This window comes from Orbicella franksi, chromosome 7 (genome assembly GCF_964199315.1).
Source record: "Orbicella franksi chromosome 7, jaOrbFran1.1, whole genome shotgun sequence".
NCBI classification, from domain to species: Eukaryota; Metazoa; Cnidaria; class Anthozoa; order Scleractinia; family Merulinidae; genus Orbicella; species Orbicella franksi.
The window spans coordinates 11,651,579-11,658,007 of NC_138151.1; positions in this window are offsets into that span (position 1 = coordinate 11,651,579).

Sequence of the window (6,429 nt, forward strand, 5' to 3'; positions counted from 1 at the left end):
ACAGGTCAGTGTTCCTGAACTGGTGACTGTAGAATTCAGTGCAAACAAACTTGATAGCAAGTCCCTCAGCCATGCAGGTCCTGCTTTGCAGCATGCATTGACGCAGTCTATCCAGCGGTATGTGGTTGGCGACAGATTCCATACCTCTGCAAATCCCCATAAATCGCAACTTTGTGAGTTCCATAATATTAATTTGTGCCTCCAGAGGGACACAATCAAGACAAGCTACCAAGAGTGTCAAAATAATTGTAAAAACCTGAAACGTCTGCGGAGTGCAACAATGCAGTCTTTCCCTGTTCATTTTGTTTACAATTTTCTCATGGATTTCTATCACAATGAGGAGATTGTTGAGAGACAGACAAAGCATTTATCATCATCATTGACAGGTAATCGGGAATTAAGAAGAGATGACCATCATAGAATTATTGTTGTCAATAACTGACATTTCATCCGTTTTAGATCAGTTTATGTATGTTAAGCTGTGTGCATATATGGCAGCCTACAATTTCAAAATTTTCCGGGGAGCTTACCCCCGGACCCCTTTAATACGCTGGCTTGCTCGTTCTGGCGAAGCGAGCCTCACGGTAATTTATGCCGTCTGTTATGCTTTATTGGACGCCTGTGAAAACTTCTGCTAAGAACCTGGATCAGATATCGGGAATGGAAGACACGGATCAAGAGACTGCACCATGGCGGCTTCATTAATCTGTAAGTCAGCATCATAGTTAGAAATATAACTGTCACGTGACCGTTTAAAAGCTCTTAATATGCACATCGAAATATGAATATGTGTGCCAAGACATTGAGGGGGGATCACGAAATTTATCACTGACTATGAAGGGGATACTTCATAGTCAGCTGATACACCAACTAAAACGAAAATGGATCAGCCTACTTTCAAGTGTGACGCTGCACGAGAATGGAACGGATTACCAAGAGAAATCAGAGAATTAAACACTCTTTCTAAGTTTAAAACACATATTTTTAAGCATTTTATGGATCAAGACCGTATCAATCATGTATGTACCGTAAATTAGGTTCAATTTTTTGCTTGTTTGTTTGTTGTTGTTGCTCTTCTTTTTAAATGCTTGTTTTTACATAATTCTCCAGAATGGTTGTAATTTTTAATGTAAATGTTTAGTATATATATCTTCTTGTTTTTTTTTCCATTTTTTTTTTAAAGTACAATTTTATGAATAGCTGTATTTTATATGTAAATGCTGATCGCCAGTTAACACCAGTGATCTAGTGAACACTGATTGGCCTTTCAGTTAAATAAAGTCTTTTATTTTATTTATTTACTTCAATAAAACAACATTTAAAGGTGGGATCAGCTAAATATTACTGTCTTAAGCCGAAAATTTTCCGCCACCCCCCAGGCGATAAATAATGATCGGTCCTATTGATCAGGTCTATTGTCGAAAGTGATTATTTGTATAGAAAGGCTCTTTCATGGCTAAAGATACTAAGCAAAACAATCTTGTTATTTCATTATTTCTTTCTTAAAGGTATAAAAAAAATCAACCCAAATTAATGCGAAAAATAAAATAGACGCCCCATGCAAAAGGAAATCCTGCACGGCACGGGACCCCGTACCCCGCGACCTCGGCCCCGCGTTTTCCATCTAACTCACTTTCACCGGAGGCTATAATCTACTCATCGCTAGTTCAACTTCACGTGCAGATCGTTATCTGACATTCGATCAAACTTAGTTTTCTATTGAGCCATTCGAAAGCCACGAAAGTAAGCCAAACATGCGAAGTACGCGCGTGAACGCACTGCTCTAATCTTTGATTACGCGGGCTTCCGGAAAGGCCGAGTCTGCACTTGGTGGGTCATAGTGTCAGGCGTTCCTAGCGGAGAGCGCGAAAACTGGGGATGATAATTGTAACACGAAGACGGAACAGTAATGACAAAACTATGGCTACTGACTTAACAAGCAACTGTACGATGCTCCTCCGAACACCTCAGATGTTGCAGAAATCAGGGATCAACAAAGGAAACGCAATGAATTACCTGGTATTCATCGTCCGAATCGTTCATGTTTGTGTTAAAAAACAGAGTGCTGTAAAGCCATGTGACGCAATAGACCAATTTCGATATATTAAAATTCAACCTAAAACAATAGACTTCGTCACGAGGCTCTGGGGAATACCTAAAGAGTTTGTGGGGTTTATTCCCCAGAGCCTCGAGCTGAGGTCTATTGTTTTAGGCCAGGAGCCATAATCGGGGATTATGGCTCCTGTTTAGGCTGAATTTGAATATATCGAAATTGGTCTATTGGCGGGAAAGAAGAGGAGCCTGCACTCATTGTGGTCAGTCCCTACCAATCCTCTACCGACTCCTCTACGCCCAAAAATATCTTTTCTTATAATCCATCAAATATTTTCGCTCGCGCGTGATTGGTCTAAACGCCTCACGTGACCGAATATTCCCCAGCCAAAACTGGGGAATATCCGAGAATATTCCCCAATTTTCAAAACTGCGCGTGTTGCTAAAGATATTTCAAGGATAATAAATACAACAGCCTCCATTTGACTTTGAAAATATGTTCGGATATCTGTCCTTGGACATTATCTGTCTCTCAAAGCTCACAGTTTTCCTCGAGCTACGCTCTCGGAAAACTGTTCGCTTCTCGGAACAGATAATAACTTTATTTAGACACGGTAAAACTGATTTACATGTTTGCCGTGTGGGAGTAAGAGGAGACATTTGGCGATTTATCTCATATCTAAAGTTAATAAAAGATCTAATGGCTCTGACGTTAGATGGAAGGCTATTCCACAAATCTGCCCCACTGTAGCAGAAATTACGTTTCAGAAAATCGGTACGGGGCTTAGGCAGAGCCAGTTTGTTTTCACTATTTCTAAGTCCATAGTCCGTGCTGAAGGGTGTAATTAACTTCAATTCTTCCTTTTTCTTTCTGATATAGAGATTATCCCATCCTAGTTTGCCGCGGAGGGCGGTAGCGCTAGAGTAGTAATCAGACTTGGTGATAACCCCAATGGCGCGATTTTGTAGTTTTTGTAGTTTGTCAGCTAGCTTGTTGTTGAGACCGTCCCAAACACGACAACAATAATCAAAATATGGTTCGATAATAGCTCTATATACCAATATGGCTGTATCTTCGCAAATGAACGGCCTCAACCTTTTAAGTGCATCTATACCAGAGGAGATAATCTTGGCAGTCTCATTAACATGTTTGGACCACGAGAGATTTTGATCGATGTAGACTCCTAAGGATTTGGTGTGGGGCACTCTATCAATTTCGTGACCTTCAATTTGTACAGTAAATGAATGGCCAATTGTAGCAGCAAGTCTCTGACGTGAGCCTATTAGCATTAGTTCGGTTTTAGCAATATTCAGACTAAGCTTATTTACATTAAGCCAGTCATGAAGATTAGCTAGTTCAGTATTTAGTGCTGATTCAAGCTCTGGTAAGCTACTGGCGGCGATGCTGATACTTGTGTCGTTGGCGTAAAGTCGTGTTAAGGCTTTACTCAGGCAGTTCGGCAAGTCGTTAATGTAAATCAGGAAAAGCGGGGGACCAATAAGACTTCCCTGTGGGACACCACGAGTAACAGCACGCGCACCAGATAGCTCACCATTAACTAGCGTCCTTTGTTCAATGCCATAGCTAGCTAGCTTTCGTAAAAGAACCTTATGGTCAATGGTGTCGAAAACCTTTTTTTTTATATCTATGACTATTACACCATCTATAAGACCGTGGTCGATATTGACAGACCAACTGTTAGAAGCTTGAAGCAAGGTCTGCTATGAAGTGATCTAAAGCCGGACTGACAGTTGGCTAAGAGATCGTTATCATTGGGATGCTTGTAAAATTGGTCGTAAATCATTCTTTCGAACACCTTAGCGACAGCTGTGAGGAATAATCGGGATTGGCCAGTAGTTGTTTACTTCTTCTCTTTTGCCCTTTTCGAAAACTGGCGTCACTCTAGCTAGCTTCCATTCAGTTGGAACAATACCAGAGGAAATCGACTGATTGAGCAAGAATGCCAGGGAAGGTGACTGAACACCGACCGCTATTTTAAGCATTTTGGATGGTTAATTATCCAATCCAGTCGCTTTCTTAGTTTCGAGTTTTTCAAGTAGTTTTCAGACTGCATTGGAACTACAACTTTTAAAGAGAAAGTCCTTTTTGTTGAGGTACCGTAAATCTTCGAATTAGCGCCCTCCCTCGAATAAGCGCCCCCTTCGAATAAGCACCCCTCCTATCGGCCGAAATTTAAAACAAGCGCCACCTCCCCTCATTTTGTGGACGAGTAATGAGACAAAAAGGGTGTATAGTTTTCGTCATGTAGTATTAGATTTGTACATTGTTTCACTTTGTGAACATGTTGAACACACTAAGTACTAACGGTGCCGCGACTTAAACTTTAGGATCAGCTTTTTATGTCAATAAACAGCTTATATTTGTGTTTACGCGCAGATGATGTATAAAAAAATGATCATGTCACGCCACGATTTGGGAAAAATTAAATAAGCGCCCCCTCCAATAAGCGGCCTCCGTCTTCTCCTAAATTTGAAATAAGCGCCCCGGGCGCTAATTCGAGGATTTACGGTAAGATAACTCTCTGGAATAGTATCAGCAGGAGGTATGTCTCTTGCCAATTCATGTCCAATGTTTGCGAAATGGCAATTGAACGCTTCCGCCTTTTCAGACGCAGAACTAATTTTCGTGTCCCCGAGCTCAGTATCAACAATAACTTTCTTCATATGTTGACGAGAGCTCAGCTCATTAATTAGCTGCTAAGTTTTACTGGGATCTTCTCTGCTAGCAGCGAGGTTATCGCTAAAGTATTTGCGTTTGGCATATTTAATTGAATTGTTTTAACTTCATTTCTCGCTGTTTTAAAATCAGCCCAACAAGACTGATCTTTAGTTCGTTCCGCCTTCTTTTTCAGGGAGTCCCTTTTAGGCATTTTACGTATTAACTCATACGTAATCCACGGGGACTACTTGTTCCCAATTCTTTTCGATTTCATAGGGCCATGTTTATGGATGCAGGTCAGAAACTGTTCTTCCAAAACCCCTACATTTCGTTGGGGTCAGAGAATAGACTAATGGCATCCCATAGTATTAATTCAACGTCCGTTAGAAACTCCTCCTTATTGAAATTTTTGACACCTCGAGTACTGATAATCTTAACACACCCAGGGATGGTATGTGTTTTGCGATAGACAAGGGAGTGGTCGCTAATACCTAACGGCATAACTCCTGATCTAACTATTTTGTCTGGGGTATTAGTTACGCATAGGTCAATTAGAGACTGAGAATGAGCTGTTACTCTCGTTGGCGCCGTAATCAGTTGACTGAGACCAAAAATCTCACAAACATTGATGAGTTTGGAAGAATTGCTATCTGCGACACCTGGTAACAGGTTTGTATTCATATCACCGACAAGTTGGAGTTCTCGATTAGAAGCATCAATTTTACCAATTAAATTTTCAGTCGTTAAACAGGTCAGGAGGAGAGTTGGGAGGTTTACACCAGTTACTGACAAGAAATGGCCGAGAGTGAGGATTACTTATTTCGATAGTTAAACATTCGAGCCTATCAATCATAAGCTCCTCGCATACTTTAAAATTAAGGTTTCTGTGTAGGTAAAAGCAAACCCCGCCACCTTTTCGACCATTAATTTGTCTGTCTTGCCGAACAATTTTAAAACCTGCTATATAGACTTCCTGGTCGTTAATTGTATCATCTAATTTCCCTTCATTGATGGCGAGAATGTCAATTTTGGAATCTCTCATAAAAACTCTAAGTTCGTCAATCTGAGCAGTTAAACTGTTAATATTTAAGCCAGCGGTAGCCAGGCCTCGATTAACCGATCAGCACGGAGCTCTGGAAGTCCTCGGACTCCGCTACGGCAAACTCCTACTGACCATTAATATACGAAATAAAGTTCTGACTCAAAAGACAGGTCCCAGTTCTGTTCAAATGCAGGCGATTAAGATGTTAGTCGGTAGTGATGTTACTATGATCTATGAAGCCCCATTCGTTTTGACAGCAGAACTTCCTTAGAATCTTGTTGACCTCCTTGGCTCTTTTAGCCAGTTCATTGTCGTCAGCGCGTGCAGTTAGACTGGAAATGGCTACAGAAATACCTTCTTGATCAACCATGCGCCCAATGTCAACGATCTCATCCGCACACTCGCGCGAGAAGTTCGAGTTTCGAAGGCTGTTAGTTCCGACATGGATGATTATTGAATCAGGATTCCGTCTCATAATTGGCCTGATGTGATCAGCCATGTCGTTCGTAGTGCAGCCAGGAAAGCTCGAAAGCTTGAAAATTTCGAGCTGATACCAGTTTATTTTTGCTTCTTTTATTTTCGAAAATGTAATTTTACCTATTTTTCGCATAATTATCATAGTTATTTGATGTTCCGGGATGATCCGGAAAGTTCT